The 16934-nt window shown below is 58.4% G+C and overlaps 1 long non-coding RNA gene across 2 annotated transcripts in view; it reads right to left on the bottom strand.

Moving 5' to 3' along the window:
• Positions 1-16922, bottom strand: part of LOC130706380 (uncharacterized) — a 37256-nt gene extending 20334 nt beyond the window's left edge. For both annotated transcript variants that reach the window (XR_009006648.1, XR_009006649.1), the window contains exons 1-2: positions 16722-16922; positions 7984-8057 (exon numbers count right to left, since the gene is read on the bottom strand). This is a non-coding gene — a long non-coding RNA (uncharacterized LOC130706380). The remainder of the gene's footprint in view (positions 1-7983; positions 8058-16721) is intronic.
• Positions 16923-16934: the final 12 nt, after the last annotated feature.

The raw sequence follows: 16934 nt of genomic DNA, 5'->3' as shown, positions 1-16934 counted from the left end.
ACACTATTTATCTTTCTCTGTCTTATTCCACTCAGCATAATGCCCTTGAGGTCCATCCATGTTACCACAAATGCAAGAATTCATTCTTTTTTATGGCTGAATAATGTTCCTCTGTGAATATATACACATTTCCTTCATCCCTGCATCTGTTGGTGGACACTTAGGTTTAAGCTGCGTTAATCTTAATAACCGTCTTCCTTCTGCTAGCTTTCGGTTTACTTTGTGGATCTCTTCCTGTTCTTTAGTAAAGGGTTAACTAGTTGATTTAAGTTTCTTCTTTTTTAATAAACATGTTTACACATTTGGAATTCTGTAAAAATACTGCAAAATATACCCTACGATTCACTTGTTTAAAGTGAGAAATTACATGGTTTTTACTAGAATCACAAACTTAAACGCTCCTCTTCTAAGTCAATTATAGAATATTTTAATCACACGGAACAAAAAAGAAGCCCCATAGGATTATAAGTCATTCCTATATCCCACCAACAGATAAAGAAGCAGGAGGCCCGAACATAGGCTCATAAGGATAAAACACAGTTCTCTTTGCGAAGTAAGTGGTAAACTCCACCAGAAAAAAAGGCTCTGTACTGTTAAGTTCCATCTTTAACCAGTGTGACATTGGTGCAATATACATGAATATCTTACAAGCAGACATAAACAACCACAAATAAAAACACAGAACATCTATTTCACTCAGATAAAAGCGCACCAGCAGTACTGTCATTATCCAGAGAAAGGCCGACCTCACTGACGTTCCGGGCATAAGGGCACATGCTCTGGGACGTGGCCCACTGGAGATTTACCCTGCTCCTCTCCTCTGGGTGGACGCTGACGCCGGAAAACGTACCCTGGTCACGCTCACCCGCACCCTGGTAACGACGACTCAGTGGCCCGTGCCTCACAGACAGTTCCGTGGGAGACAGAAGAAGGGAGGAAAGAACAAGGCGGAAGCCTAACGTCCAAAGAGGAGGGGCACGTGAGATACCCTATGCTCCTGCCTCCAGGCACAGACAAGGGTACCCTACCCTGGGCAGCTGTCCGAAAAGAAACGGAGGGGACCTAGCAGGACACGGCGTTGACTCCGCACAGACGTGCCAACGCCACGGCACGCCTATAGTGCCGTGAGAGCAGCCAAAAGGGCAGAAGACTACCTATCACTACGTGAGCCTGGTGGGGTCAGGGAGCAGGCGACATGCACACAGCCCTCTGCGGCCCGTTGCTTTCACCTGCATTCAACCCCGGGAGCATACATACGCACGCAAAAATGACGGGTGCTTCCCTCCGCAGACGTGGGGGGGGGGGGGGACAATTTGGGAGCGGCCATCGAGCAACGGTGAGGGCTTTGGCTTTGACTGGGAGAAAGTCCTATCCACAGCGGCACCCCCGAGGCGGTTACAGGGAAAAAGTACAAGAGAAGGGACGTTTTGTACACGCTCTATAAGGGTACGAACACGTGCTTACACACGACGCACGCATGATACGCACGCGCGCCCACGCACACGTTTGTGTACCTGCGTGTTTACGAATGAACGAGTGGAGCAAGGAGCGAGTGAATGAAGCGACGAACGAGTGGGGGGTTTGAGGCTAGAGTACAGACACAGTCCCATGCAGAGCTCCCCAGAAGGGTCTGCTAAACAGACGGCCCTCCCCAAGGTCATCTGTCTGTGTGGATGGAGGGGAGCCACTGGGATCTACACCTGTCCCAGCAACTCCAAACCACCTCCCTGCACCCCCGACCCCGGGCACTCCATGGCAGAGTGACTGCCTGACACCCCTGGAGGTGAGCAGGGGCAATCTGCCCCAGCTCCCTGGGTCCCCGTCACTTCCTCCCGCTGCCATAGTGGCCTAGACCCTCTCGGGCCTGCTCCTGAGCCCTTAAGCCAGTTCACGTAGCTGGATGAGAACAGCAGAGAGGCAACCACGCAGCAAGCGGAGAAACCCAGGTCCTTGTGCCACCTCTAGCTCTGAATCAATGTCCAGAGAGAGCTAGGATTCTACCCGACACGACCCAGATGGATGCCCGTCCCCAGGTGTGCAGACATGACAGGGTCCCGGTCCCCAGGACATGTGGGCCAGGCAACGTGGCCTCAAAACAGCTCCCAGAGGGATGCGGAGATGGACCCACCGATGCACGGATTCCTTGGGATGTCTTTACCTGTGCGCTCCTACTGCCAAGCAGAAGCCCCAAAAGGAAGAGACACCACCTCCCCCAACCCCCCAGTAGGGCCAACCCCACTCGGAAGGCTTGGATGGCCCTCACTCGGAAGGCTTGGATGGCTCTCGGGCCTCCCTGGGCCTTTTTTGATCCGCAAAGGGCGGAGGGAGAGGCCGCGCTCGCAAGGGGCTGGGCATTTCTGGAGCAACAGTGCCATCAAGCGGAAGCTTTTTGAGCACGGCCTCCAGCCCCTGCCTGTGGATACTGTGGGGAAGGCCTGTGCCTGTGACGGGAGGAGGGCTGGCTTTGGAGCCCTCAGAGGATTCCCGGGCCGAACCTGGCCGCCGGGCACGCCTCCAGAGTAGGTGTGGAAGCGACACGCGGTGGGGTTCGGGGCCGGGCTCGCCCACCGAGGAGCCCCGGGCGGCCAGGCCCGCCGCGCTCCCCACCCTCGGGGCCGGGCCTCGGCAGCCGCCATGTTGAGGAACAAGGAGCTGAAGCTCCCACCCCAGGGCATCTGGCCCCTGGATCCTGGCTCTCCCTGCAGGAGCGAGGTCGGCCAGTGGGGTCCCTGGGGTCTCAGGGCCACCGGGGACCCAGGACCCGTGGCCGGTGACCCGGCGGAGGCCCCCGGCCCAGCCACCGTGGACCACGGGGAAAGGGGAGGACGTGGCCGCCCTGTCCCCTGTCGGGGGCAGCACCCTGCACACAGCCTGGAGAACGTTTCCTCGTTAGTGCTTGCTCCCAGACGCAGACGAGGAAGAGTAATGCAGGGGCACTGCACGTTCCACTTTCAGTTCGAGCTGTGTTTCGGTTTGTTTACTTTTTGCTCCTGCCAAAGACAGTCCGGGTCCCAGGCCCCGCAGGATCCCGTTGAGGCCCTTCCTGTGCCCTAGGACACAGGGTATCCAGGACCCACTCGCGGTGGGATGGAAGTGGGCCACGATCGGTACGCAGAGAGGGACGGCACCGTCCGCAGCAGGGGGATCCAGGTCCGTTTTCCGCACTCGAGCTCACCTCGGGAACAGCAACTTTGCGGCCGGGGAACGCCCTGTTCCTCGGTCTCCCTCCCCGTGGAGGACCCGGCGGTCCTCTTGTTTGGGGAAGACTCCTGGGATTTTTCACAAGCGGCTCCACGTTCTGCAGGTGCAGCCGTTGGCCCTGGCCAGAGGGCCACACTGAGAGCACCTGCGGCCGGCGACCAGTCAGACCGCGTAGCTACGTCAGGACCCGGCCCCAAGGAAAGGCTCTGTCCACGTAAGATCGCCTGACAACGTGTCGGGAGACTCAGAGGCGCGCGAAAGGAAAGGGGCGCGGGGCGGGTTTCAGCACCCTTCCAGGAGGGGTACGTGCGGAGGGAGGGAGGGGTCCAGCCTGGAGACTTGCTCCCAGTCGGAAGCCCTCCCCCCACACCGCACCCCGCCCCGGGACCTGACCCCCAAACCAGCCCACCATCCACCCCCGCCCGGGCAGGTAAGAGCTGGGTAAAGGGCAGGAACGAGCCGCCCCACGGCTTGTTCCAGAAGCGGCCTATCGGGTAAGCCGGGGACTCGAAGGCACCGCCGTGTGCCCAGGAGTATGCACCTCGTTCCTGGCCTTGGCAGACAAGCTGGATGAGGGGTGGTCATGGGGGAGAGGGCAAGGGGGGGGAAGGCGTTTCTCTCAGTCCAACAGAGGTGAGCTTCAGGCAGCTTCTTCAGACCTCTTCGGCTTGATTCCCTGGCTGGGCTGCAGGTGCAAGCACAGGGCCGAGACCTGGAGAGCCGGGCCGGAATGCAAGCCGGGGCCTTTCCTTCTCCTCGCCGAACTGAGGCACAGGGCCTCGTGGGGAGAAAGCTGAAGCCTGCTGCAAATGCATGGCCCGGGGGTCCACTCGGCGGGGCTCTGCTCAGCTCCTCTCCTCTCGTGTCCTGCCCTCTCCTCTCCGGGAGCCGGGTCCGGGAGCCCTCGGGACGGATCGGGACGGGACAGGCCAGGCCAGGCCTGGGCCAGCATCCCGAAGACCGTGGGAGGTGGCACCGCAGCCACCGATTAGACTCTTCGGCTCAGGTGAAGGGCTCCTTCTGCGGTGGCTCCTGCGTCCCGCCAGCGCCGTCCCCTTCTGGACTCGGACTGCCAGCTCTCGCTGGGCCTCGGGAGCCCTGGGCACTGGGTAGCCAGGCTCCACGTGTCGTCTCTGAGCTGGACAGAAGAAGGTCACTGGGCCCGCCTCGGCCGCTGCCGCCAAGGGCGGCACAACTCCCGTTGCCCGCGGTGGTCTCTGGCTGGGCCGCACCGTGGCCCAGAGAGGCTTCCGGGGCCCTGGGCCCGCCCAGGCCGAACGAGCTCTGGCTCCGAGGGGAAGGGGCACGCGGCCAAATGCCCGCAGAACCCCGGCCTGGCCTCCTTCGGAGCAGCTTCCTCTAGGCCCGCCCAGACGTGGCGGCCACCAGGGTCCACCGAGACGCCACTTCCTGTAGCCCCACACGCCAGGCGGCCGGGCTGTGCGCCCTGTGCCACTGCCCGTCTCTGGAGCCTCCACGGCACCGCCGGGCCTTGGGCCATGCTTCCCGCCCCTTCCCAGGCGGAGCTCGGAGCTCTTGACTTCCCGGGGCCACTGTCCAGTGTTCCCGACTTCAATCCCTTGTCACTCCTCCCCAGGAAGGGACGGTACAGGGTTCGCGGGATCGGCAGACCCGTTCCTCTTGATGGCAGTATTGCACCACGAACGGCAACCTGCCCTTCCCCTTCCCCTCCCCCAGGCGCTCTCCCTCTGCCCTTTGCCGAGGGAAAAACGAAATGCCAACCCCTGCCCAACACGGCAAAAGCAAGATGGCTCATCAACCTGGCCACTTCAGAGGGGCGCGCCTCAAAGTCTGGCCCTCCATCCTGCGGGGCCTCGTCTCTGTGGGGTCCTCTTAGCCTGCCTTTATGACTCCCCATCCAGGCACCCAGCCGTGGACCGGCAGCTGTGTCTTTAGCAACCCACATTTGCCTAGGACCTCGGGAAACACTCCGAGTGTGAGCACAGAGATCCAGTCACGTCCGGGCGGTGCCTGGCGAGGCACCTTCTCATCAGTCACCGAGGGGCAAGCAGCCCGACGCAAAGGGCCGGCAGCCCACAGGCACAGCCGCGGTGCAGGGCGAGCTCGGCCTCCTATGGCAAGACGATGGACGGCCCCCGAGGACCTGGCATTTCTTCCACGGCGGCCCGGGGGCGGGGGGTGGGAGTGGGGTTTGCTGTTCAGGCGTGGACGGTGGCACACACGGGTCAGTCGGAAGGGCGGCCGGGCGCTGCCCCAGAGACGCCGGAGCGGGTCAGTCTCCTGACACCGCCCAGGGGAAGGCCAGGGATGGGAAGACACCCCCGGGGTGGGTGTGTGGGTGGGCGTAGGCTCCCGCCAGCTCGCTGTGCTTTACACCTCGGAGCGACTGGGAGCCACCGGGGACTCCTCTTCAGTTTCTTTCCGGTGCACTGGGGAAGGTGGTTTAGACACAGGCTCCTGCCCTTAAGCGTCCTCTCAGCGCCTGCCTGGTTGCGCTGACTTGGGTGGAGGGCGGGGTGGGCCACTGGGGGCACTGCCGCCACCGGCCCCACCCATGTTGGCTGAAGGAACACACTCTGGATGCCAAGTGCTCCGGGGACACGAGGCCTTGGAAAGAGAAGAGAGCCCTGGTCCACCGCCGCCTCGGGAAGCACCACGCGTCCTCCGTGTTGGAAAGAACCGGAGGGACGGGACGGGACGGGACGGGACGGGACGTGATCGCGTCTTCTCTCCTTCTCCCTCGGTTTTTGTTGTTGTTGTTGTTGTTGTTGTTTTAATTATTTATTTATTTTTGGCTGTGTTGGGTCTTTGTTTCTGTGCGAGGGCTTTCTCCAGTTGCGGCGAGTGGGGGCCACTCTTCATCGCGGTGCGCGGGCCTCTCACTGTCGCGGCCTCTCCCGTTGCGGAGCACAGGCTCCAGATGCGCAGGCTCAGTAGTTGTGGCTCACGGGGCTTAGTTGCTCCACGGCATGTGGGATCTTCCCAGACTAGGGCTCGAACCCGTGTCCCCTGCATTGGCAGGCAGATTCTTAACCACTGCGCCACCAGGGAAGCCCCCTTCCCTCAGTTTTTTTTTTGTTTTTTTTTTTTAAAGTAGTCGTTCATGTTTTTTTTTTTTTAATTTTTATTTATTTATTTATTTATTTATTTATTTATTTTATTTTTGGCTGTGCTGGGTCTTTGGTTCGTGCGAGGGCTTTCTCCAGTTGCGGCAAGTGGGGGCCACTCTTCATCGCGGTGCGGGGACCGCTCTTCATCGCGGTGCGCGGGCCTTTCACTATCGCGGCCCCTCCCGTCGCGGGGCACAGGCTCCAGAAGCGCAGGCTCAGCAGCCGTGGCTCACGGGCCCAGCCGCTCCGCGGCATGTGGGATCCTCCCAGACCAGGGCTCGAACCCGTGTCTCCTGCATTAGCAGGCAGATTCTCAACCACTGCGCCACCAGGGAAGCCCCCTTCCCTCAGTTTTGTCTCAGCACGCCTTCCTCTCTTTCTCTAACTCCGAATCTGCTGTGCCCCCCGGGCCTTGGCAATTCTTTCAAGCCGCGGTACTGAGGTGCGTCGAGGAGAGAAAACCCAAAAGAGCCCCACCGTGCTGAGTGCACGTCTTCCGGGACCCTCGCCCCACGCCGGGGGACTTGACTCGACGCCCAGATAGTACCGTGAAAGGCTCTTGGGATGGCCAAACAGGGTCCTGTGGAAGGCAGGGTCACCCCAGAAATGCCACGCTGCCCTTGCTGCTCGAACCCTGCCTCCGCCCTTTGGTAACCACGAAACGTCAGCCACGCCGCCGACCCGTGTGCCGTGACGCCTCGCTATACCACGGCGCCACACGCTCACCAGCCCGCCTGGAGAAGCCTTCAATTAATTTGAGCCCAGGGTAGGAGGCGTCCTCCTCACGGCAAGACTGTTTCAACAGAAGACAGGAGAGAGAAGGAAGAAACAGAGACAGAAAGAAAACACCTCCGGCTGCTGGTCACGCACCCACTCAGGCGACATTTCCCACACGGAAGAAGGGACGTACACCTCCTGAAAGGCCCCACACCGTCAAGTTCCTTGGTTTGTCAAGAGGCAGACTTGCGGAGCGCAAGGAGCCCTACAGCGGGCTGCCCCGAGCCAAACCTCCACGCCGCCCAGCGGGCGCCCCCTCTTCATAATCCCGCAAGGGCACGTTCCCGAGTCCTTCCTGGCTTGGTGGAGGGCCATGGTGGAGAGAGCTGGGCCCAAGAGCGATCAGGAGAGGACGAGAGGAACAGCCATCACGGGCTCCACTCAAAGCACAGGAGGCAAAAAGCCCACGAGGCCTGGCTCTCCCTCACACGGTCTCCCACCGCCGGCCCCCACGTCGGGCTGGGCTGGCACTGCTGCTTCTCGGGGGTGAGGTGGGGCGCCGAGTGATCACGTCACGGGCGGTTGGCTTCACGGAGCCTGGAGCCCAGACCGGGTCCCGGTGCCGGTGCAAGCGGCCCGGGCCCGATCCCTTTCCACTCTCCCCGCTCCCGCAGGACACTGACCTCAAATGCTACGTACCGATCACCTAGGGTAACCGTACACAGATGCTCTAGATGCTCGTCCATGCACCTCTTTCTTCCGGCTCCCCAGTCAGGACCTGACTCGAGAGCCTTTCCTACCATGGCCAAGAACTCCGGCACAGTACACCCGTGTCCCCGTGCCACTATCCCACCTGGGAGTCCCTGCTTCTTGAGCCTTGCTGAATGAACTACCAGAATCACTGACTTTTTCCTATGGTGAAACAGACTCTTTCGGAAGAGGGAAGGGAAGAGAACGCAGAGCTCGCACTCACCCAGAACACCAGCGCCTGGAGATGACCGACGTCCCCGATTTCCCTCCTCCTCCTTTCCTTCTGCTCTGCCTCCTCTGCAACGAGAGAGAGCCGAACTCCCATCACTCAGTGTGGGACCGCCACGGTGCTGGTGAACGGGGGGGGGGGGGGGGGGGGGGAGGGGGGAGGAGGGGGGAGGAAGGGGGAGGGGGGAGGAGGGGGAGGGGGAGGACGGCGAGGGGGAGGAGGGGGGAGGAGGGGGAGGGGGGAGGAAGGGGGAGGGTCCGCGTACACCCCCGCCCGCGCAACCTCGAGAGAGAGTGCCTTCGGTTCCTATTCCTACCGGCACCCCCGGGTCAACCAAAAACTTCCAAACAAGGCGCAAGTGTGAAGAATCAACTCCACTCGTCCTTCGGAAACGGCACGGATGCTATCCGAGGCAGGGGGGCCGTCAGACGGAAGCAGTTTGTACACAAAGAAGCGTGTCCGGTGAAACCCTTGATCCCGTCACCCTCCAAAATCTCTTTCCGGTGGGAAGCACAGCCATCACCCTGGCGTTTACAGGCGCGGAGCTCGTCTCCTCGGCTCTGCACCCGTGGGACTATGGCGGGACACCCCCAGGTATCTTGGCAAGCCCGCGCGCGTCCTCCACAACTGACCAGCCGTTCCTAGGACGCGTGGGTCAACGGGCACCGACCGGTCTCCCCTCTGGCCGCACACAGGTCCACCGCATGGACTTTCCGGGCATAAGGGCACATGCTCTGGGACGTGGCCCACTGGAGATTTACCCTGCTCCTCTCCTCTGGGTGGACGCTGACGCCGGAAAACGTACCCTGGTCACGCTCACCCGCACCCTGGTAACGACGACTCAGTGGCCCGCGCCTCACAGCCAGTTCCGTGGGAGACAGAAGAGGAGAGGAAGGAACAAGGCGGAAGCCTAGCGTCCAAAGAGGAGGGGCACGTGAGATACCCTATGCTCCTGCCTCCAGGCACAGACAAGGGTACCCTACCCTGGGCAGCTGTCCGAAAAGAAACGGAGGGGACCTAGCAGGACACGGCGTTGACTCCGCACAGACGTGCCAACGCCACGGCACGCCTATAGTGCCGTGAGAGCAGCCAAAAGGGCAGAAGACTACCTATCACTACGTGAGCCTGGTGGGGTCAGGGAGCAGGCGACATGCACACAGCCCTCTGCGGCCCGTTGCTTTCACCTGCATTCAACCCCGGGAGCATACATACGCACGCAAAAATGACGGGTGCTTCCCTCCGCAGACGTGGGGGGGGGGGGGACAATTTGGGAGCGGCCATCGAGCAACGGTGAGGGCTTTGGCTTTGACTGGGAGAAAGTCCTATCCACAGCGGCACCCCCGAGGCGGTTACAGGGAAAAAGTACAAGAGAAGGGACGTTTTGTACACGCTCTATAAGGGTACGAACACGTGCTTACACACGACGCACGCATGATACGCACGCGCGCCCACGCACACGTTTGTGTACCTGCGTGTTTACGAATGAACGAGTGGAGCAGGGAGCGAGTGAATGAAGCGACGAACGAGTGGGGGGTTTGAGGCTAGAGTACAGACACAGTCCCATGCAGAGCTCCCCAGAAGGGTCTGCTAAACAGACGGCCCTCCCCAAGGTCATCTGTCTGTGTGGATGGAGGGGAGCCACTGGGATCTACACCTGTCCCAGCAACTCCAAACCACCTCCCTGCACCCCCGACCCCGGGCACTCCACGGCAGAGTGACTGCCTGACACCCCTGGAGGTGAGCAGGGGCAATCTGCCCCAGCTCCCTGGGTCCCCGTCACTTCCTCCCGCTGCCATAGTGGCCTAGACCCTCTCGGGCCTGCTCCTGAGCCCTTAAGCCAGTTCACGTAGCTGGATGAGAACAGCAGAGAGGCAACCACGCAGCAAGCGGAGAAACCCAGGTCCTTGTGCCACCTCTAGCTCTGAATCAATGTCCAGAGAGAGCTAGGATTCTACCCGACACGACCCAGATGGATGCCCGTCCCCAGGTGTGCAGACATGACAGGGTCCCGGTCCCCAGGACATGTGGGCCAGGCAACGTGGCCTCAGAACAGCTCCCAGAGGGATGCGGAGATGGACCCACCGATGCACGGATTCCTTGGGATGTCTTTACCTGTGCGCTCCTACTGCCAAGCAGAAGCCCCAAAAGGAAGAGACACCACCTCCCCCAACCCCCCAGTAGGGCCAACCCCACTCGGAAGGCTTGGATGGCCCTCACTCGGAAGGCTTGGATGGCTCTCGGGCCTCCCTGGGCCTTTTTTGATCCGCAAAGGGCGGAGGGAGAGGCCGCGCTCGCAAGGGGCTGGGCATTTCTGGAGCAACAGTGCCATCAAGCGGAAGCTTTTTGAGCACGGCCTCCAGCCCCTGCCTGTGGATACTGTGGGGAAGGCCTGTGCCTGTGACGGGAGGAGGGCTGGCTTTGGAGCCCTCAGAGGATTCCCGGGCCGAACCTGGCCGCCGGGCACGCCTCCAGAGTAGGTGTGGAAGCGACACGCGGTGGGGTTCGGGGCCGGGCTCGCCCACCGAGGAGCCCCGGGCGGCCAGGCCCGCCGCGCTCCCCACCCTCGGGGCCGGGCCTCGGCAGCCGCCATGTTGAGGAACAAGGAGCTGAAGCTCCCACCCCAGGGCATCTGGCCCCTGGATCCTGGCTCTCCCTGCAGGAGCGAGGTCGGCCAGTGGGGTCCCTGGGGTCTCAGGGCCACCGGGGACCCAGGACCCGTGGCCGGTGACCCGGCGGAGGCCCCCGGCCCAGCCACCGTGGACCACGGGGAAAGGGGAGGACGTGGCCGCCCTGTCCCCTGTCGGGGGCAGCACCCTGCACACAGCCTGGAGAACGTTTCCTCGTTAGTGCTTGCTCCCAGACGCAGACGAGGAAGAGTAATGCAGGGGCACTGCACGTTCCACTTTCAGTTCGAGCTGTGTTTCGGTTTGTTTACTTTTTGCTCCTGCCAAAGACAGTCCGGGTCCCAGGCCCCGCAGGATCCCGTTGAGGCCCTTCCTGTGCCCTAGGACACAGGGTATCCAGGACCCACTCGCGGTGGGATGGAAGTGGGCCACGATCGGTACGCAGAGAGGGACGGCACCGTCCGCAGCAGGGGGATCCAGGTCCGTTTTCCGCACTCGAGCTCACCTCGGGAACAGCAACTTTGCGGCCGGGGAACGCCCTGTTCCTCGGTCTCCCTCCCCGTGGAGGACCCGGCGGTCCTCTTGTTTGGGGAAGACTCCTGGGATTTTTCACAAGCGGCTCCACGTTCTGCAGGTGCAGCCGTTGGCCCTGGCCAGAGGGCCACACTGAGAGCACCTGCGGCCGGCGACCAGTCAGACCGCGTAGCTACGTCAGGACCCGGCCCCAAGGAAAGGCTCTGTCCACGTAAGATCGCCTGACAACGTGTCGGGAGACTCAGAGGCGCGCGAAAGGAAAGGGGCGCGGGGCGGGTTTCAGCACCCTTCCAGGAGGGGTACGTGCGGAGGGAGGGAGGGGTCCAGCCTGGAGACTTGCTCCCAGTCGGAAGCCCTCCCCCCACACCGCACCCCGCCCCGGGACCTGACCCCCAAACCAGCCCACCATCCACCCCCGCCCGGGCAGGTAAGAGCTGGGTAAAGGGCAGGAACGAGCCGCCCCACGGCTTGTTCCAGAAGCGGCCTATCGGGTAAGCCGGGGACTCGAAGGCACCGCCGTGTGCCCAGGAGTATGCACCTCGTTCCTGGCCTTGGCAGACAAGCTGGATGAGGGGTGGTCATGGGGGAGAGGGCAAGGGGGGGGAAGGCGTTTCTCTCAGTCCAACAGAGGTGAGCTTCAGGCAGCTTCTTCAGACCTCTTCGGCTTGATTCCCTGGCTGGGCTGCAGGTGCAAGCACAGGGCCGAGACCTGGAGAGCCGGGCCGGAATGCAAGCCGGGGCCTTTCCTTCTCCTCGCCGAACTGAGGCACAGGGCCTCGTGGGGAGAAAGCTGAAGCTTGCTGCAAATGCATGGCCCGGGGGTCCACTCGGCGGGGCTCTGCTCAGCTCCTCTCCTCTCGTGTCCTGCCCTCTCCTCTCCGGGAGCCGGGTCCGGGAGCCCTCGGGACGGATCGGGACGGGACAGGCCAGGCCAGGCCTGGGCCAGCATCCCGAAGACCGTGGGAGGTGGCACCGCAGCCACCGATTAGACTCTTCGGCTCAGGTGAAGGGCTCCTTCTGCGGTGGCTCCTGCGTCCCGCCAGCGCCGTCCCCTTCTGGACTCGGACTGCCAGCTCTCGCTGGGCCTCGGGAGCCCTGGGCACTGGGTAGCCAGGCTCCACGTGTCGTCTCTGAGCTGGACAGAAGAAGGTCACTGGGCCCGCCTCGGCCGCTGCCGCCAAGGGCGGCACAACTCCCGTTGCCCGCGGTGGTCTCTGGCTGGGCCGCACCGTGGCCCAGAGAGGCTTCCGGGGCCCTGGGCCCGCCCAGGCCGAACGAGCTCTGGCTCCGAGGGGAAGGGGCACGTGGCCAAATGCCCGCAGAACCCCGGCCTGGCCTCCTTCGGAGCAGCTTCCTCTAGGCCCGCCCAGACGTGGCGGCCACCAGGGTCCACCGAGACGCCACTTCCTGTAGCCCCACACGCCAGGCGGCCGGGCTGTGCGCCCTGTGCCACTGCCCGTCTCTGGAGCCTCCACGGCACCGCCGGGCCTTGGGCCATGCTTCCCGCCCCTTCCCAGGCGGAGCTCGGAGCTCTTGACTTCCCGGGGCCACTGTCCAGTGTTCCCGACTTCAATCCCTTGTCACTCCTCCCCAGGAAGGGACGGTACAGGGTTCGCGGGATCGGCGGACCCGTTCCTCTTGATGGCAGTATTGCACCACGAACGGCAACCTGCCCTTCCCCTTCCCCTCCCCCAGGCCCTCTCCCTCTGCCCTTTGCCGAGGGAAAAACGAAATGCCAACCCCTGCCCAACACGGCAAAAGCAAGATGGCTCATCAACCTGGCCACTTCAGAGGGGCGCGCCTCAAAGTCTGGCCCTCCATCCTGCTTCTGCGGGGCCTCCTCTTTGTGGCGTCTCAGCGCAGTGTGCTTGGCATCTGGGAATGAGTTCCTCTTGATGGCAGTGTTGCACCAGAAATGCCATCCTGCCCGTACTCACCACCCCCTCCCCCGTCTCCTAGACCTGTCCTTGTGCCCCTTTGTGAGGGGAAAAATACACCAACTCCACTCCAACCTGCCTCCAACATGGCGGCTCACCGTTTTGGCCAAATTTGGGTAGCACTTCCACATTTGGATGAGCAGAGCCTCATCCCTGTTTGGTCCTCTTAGCCTGCCTCCTGGCCAGAAAAGGAAAGGTTCCTCATCCAGGTAGCTAGCAGTGGATCTGAACCTATTCCCTATCCGTTCCTGTGTGTTTAGCACTGGAGTAGGGCAAGAGACCTCAGCAGATGCACCACACGTGGTCCTAGCCCCTGCTTACTAGTGCTAGCTGAGGTACAGTCTAGAGTCACAGAGACGCCAGCCTGATGGTTTTACACACAGGTCAGTCCAGAGGAGGTAGATTCCATATCAGAGACACCAAAGGAACCAGTGTTGGTGGAGGGTCACTCTGTTTACCACTGTTTAACACAATGCCAGGAATTAAATATAAATTGCTCTAAATCAGTGTAAAAAGCCCTATCTTTAGGTAATGCCAAGTCTAGCATTTCCTTTTTAAAAACATTGTATGGCTTCCCCCACCCACCCACCCACCCAATCACTAATGTATTTGTTCTGCCTCATAAAAGAACAAATAGTATCAGTGGAAGTCTCTTCAGAAGAAAATCATCAGTATTTGGTAACCTTTTGTTTCAACAGAGAAGATGTTTATCCCTTTTACTAGGCAATGCAAAGGAAGGGTAATGCAAATATATTACGGTTGTTTTGTTTTGACCCTTTTAATAATGTCTGGGTCTTAATCTCCAGAGTTTCTTAAGCCCATCTTGTTACGTATTGGGAAGGATGTCTCTACCCTTTCATTATACATTTATTGAGATATTCATCCTCTTCTGGAATCACCGGATCAAAGTCTGTTATCAATACTTCTTGTCCATAATGATCAACTGAGCCCCTAATTCCTTGTTTCCAATTGATTTCAAGTTCCTCCTGTTTGGAAAGACACCTGGGACCTCAAGCAGACAGGCCTCTTTATATGTCCGGGTGTTAACTTTGGTCAAAAGGGCACAGTTATATCACCTTGCTCACAGCCTTGGGTAGGGAGTTTGTGTGGGTCAGGACCTAGTCACTGGCTTAATAAATAGAAGGGGCTCAGCATCCTTTCCACTTAACATTAACTTGCAAAATGTTTAGAAATCTTAGAAGTGTGTAAAAAAAGGGAAATCAAGGGTTTCGGTATCCCTATAACGAGGTGTTTTAAAAAATTAGTGACACTAGACTGCAACAGTGCGCCTAAGAGGGAAAACATTTCAGAGACATTGATTTTTAACTTCTTTTTCCCCGACTTTACCCACCCAGTGCTCAAAAATCCAACACTCGGAGGGGTACGTTTCACAAAGTTCTAACCTTTCGAAGGGTTGATTACAATATGGAAAATATACCATTCACTGAAACCGAGAAAATTAACAAAAGTCCTGACAATCAAGTGCTCTACGAATGTTTTTATAAGCCAATTCCATAAATAAATATCCAGTTAGAAACAAAGTTTACAGGATTTTAAATTACCAATGGTGAAAGATTATATGCTTAGGGTAATGTTAATACACACATGGAAATCTACAGGAGGAACACTTTAAAATTCCCGTAGGACAGACAAGTAGACTTAAACAAGAATAAAGATGTACTACATTCTCGGATAAACAGACTTAGACTCAAGAACATTAACAATTCTTCATCAGTTAATCAAGCAATCCATTCTAATCCCAAAGAAAATCCAAAAGGCTTTTGAACACTTTGTTATTTTCCACTGTTAATAAGGGAAAACAAACAGGCAGAGATATCCAGGAGAGTTATGACAATGAATAGCCATGTTGTGAGAGAACTAGTCATACCACATGTGAAAATATATAGTAGAACACAAAGTTCAAGAATAGACCTGAAGACATACAAGAATTTAGTATACACTGAGGCAGCCTCCCAAATCAATGAGAGTACAGACAGCCTTGGGACAAAGTGATACCCATCTAGAATAGGCTCACAGTTCCACACCTCTCACAATAAACCACGATGAACTGTACAGGCATCCAAGAATTAAAGGTACAATGCACAGAACCATACAACTACTAGAAGAAGTAATGGGCAAGATTCCTTTATAGCTCGGGAGCAGGAAAAGCCTTTTGCACGCCTGACCCAAAAATCCATTAAAAAAACAAAAAGGATAAATGTGAACACCTAAAATTTACCATGCTAACGAAAAAAGCATAATCGAAGTTAGAAAAGCATTGATAAACGGGAAAAAAGTATTTAATTCACATCAGTAGTCTTCCTAACATAGAGAACAAGCTTCTAGATATCGTTTAAGAGTAACAACCAAGAGAAAAAGACATTACTAGTTCACAGAAAAAGAGCCACAAAAGGCTCTTAAATATACCAAAAGATTCCCCAGCCGCACATATAAAGGAAATACAAACAAAAACTACACTATAACTTCATACAAAGTATGAGTTCCCAACCAAGACCTGCCCTTTCAGAGGGGCCTGTATTACCTGCCATTTCCTCACCTCTCTTGAGTCTGACTTGTCTCAAATCCCCTTTACCCATGAAATGGTTATAATCCCACTGTAAACAAAGTACAGTCCTTTATATGAAAATCCCTGACCCTTTAATTTCGATTGCCCTCTCATGGCATCAAATGTCTACAGAAGTTCTTCGAATTTTTAAATTTTGGTAATAAGGCCAATCTTCTGCCAATTATCAGTAACAAGAAACAAGCATTTGCACGAACACGCACCCTTAACAGTGTCATAAAAAAAACTGTGGTTTTTTTTCCTTTTGGAGTTTTTTGTCCACATATAATTTGCTCCCCTTATTCATATTTTGTATTATTACCATGAACTTTTATCTTTGATAACCTGAAATTATTTCTTTAAAAAGCTTCATTGCTTCTTTCATTAATAAAAGGCCTCCTGTTACTGCACAGAACTGTAAATAGATAAAAAACATTAACCACCAGTATTCCCATCACTTGCAGAGACCCTGAAAATTTGGGGGGTTAATCTTCCATGTGGTTAAATGCATACGTGAAAATGGAGCTAGAACTTTTTTAGGTCAAAAATTCACGAAAGGAAATGTTACTTCTCTAGGGATACATTCCGGGGAGCCCAGTCCCTGTCGGCAGCGCACTCAATCCCACCCAACCAAGCCGACCCTCCTGCGGCCACGTAAATGGGGAGGGAAGGAAGAAGGAGCTGGCGGCCCCGCGCTCTCCTCCTGCCCTCCCCGCCCTCTGGCCACAGGGAACCGCTTCCCTAGGGGCTCTACTTGGACGCTCTCCCTACTGGCGCCAGGGCACAGAACTCAGGCGGCGGTACAATCCCGGCGCCCACGCTCAGCCAGCCTCGCCTAAACGCCAGACCCCGGCCGGGCCCACGCGGCGCCCCCTCGGCCCGTCCCCGCCTCCCCCCGAGCCGGCCAGGATGCAGCGACCATTGGCCTATGGCGCACGCCAGGCATACGCTGCCCAGACGCTAGAGGACGGGGAGGGTCCCCGGGATCAGAAAGGCTGCCGGACGGAGCCCAGCCCCCGGCCCCGCGTCGCCCCGCGTCAGGGAAAGGAAACGAAGGAGGCTGAGGGGACCCACCTGGCTGAGGCCACGCTCCGGCGGGACAAACCCGGTCAGCTCTGAACCTTGCGCGGGGGCCGGCGGGACTCGACGGCGCCCCACGCCCACCCCTGCCGTAAAGCGGCGCCTGCGTGGCCCCGCGTAGACGACCCCACCCCCACCCCCACCCCGCCCCCTGTCGTCGGCGTCTCCTCGGAGAAGCCCGGGCGGCGGGGCGCGGCGGGGGGGAGG

The sequence above is a fragment of the Balaenoptera acutorostrata genome, chromosome X, assembly GCF_949987535.1.
Source record: "Balaenoptera acutorostrata chromosome X, mBalAcu1.1, whole genome shotgun sequence".
In the NCBI taxonomy this organism is placed as follows: domain Eukaryota; kingdom Metazoa; phylum Chordata; class Mammalia; order Artiodactyla; family Balaenopteridae; genus Balaenoptera; species Balaenoptera acutorostrata.
This window is presented reverse-complemented; position numbering and strand designations above follow the sequence as displayed.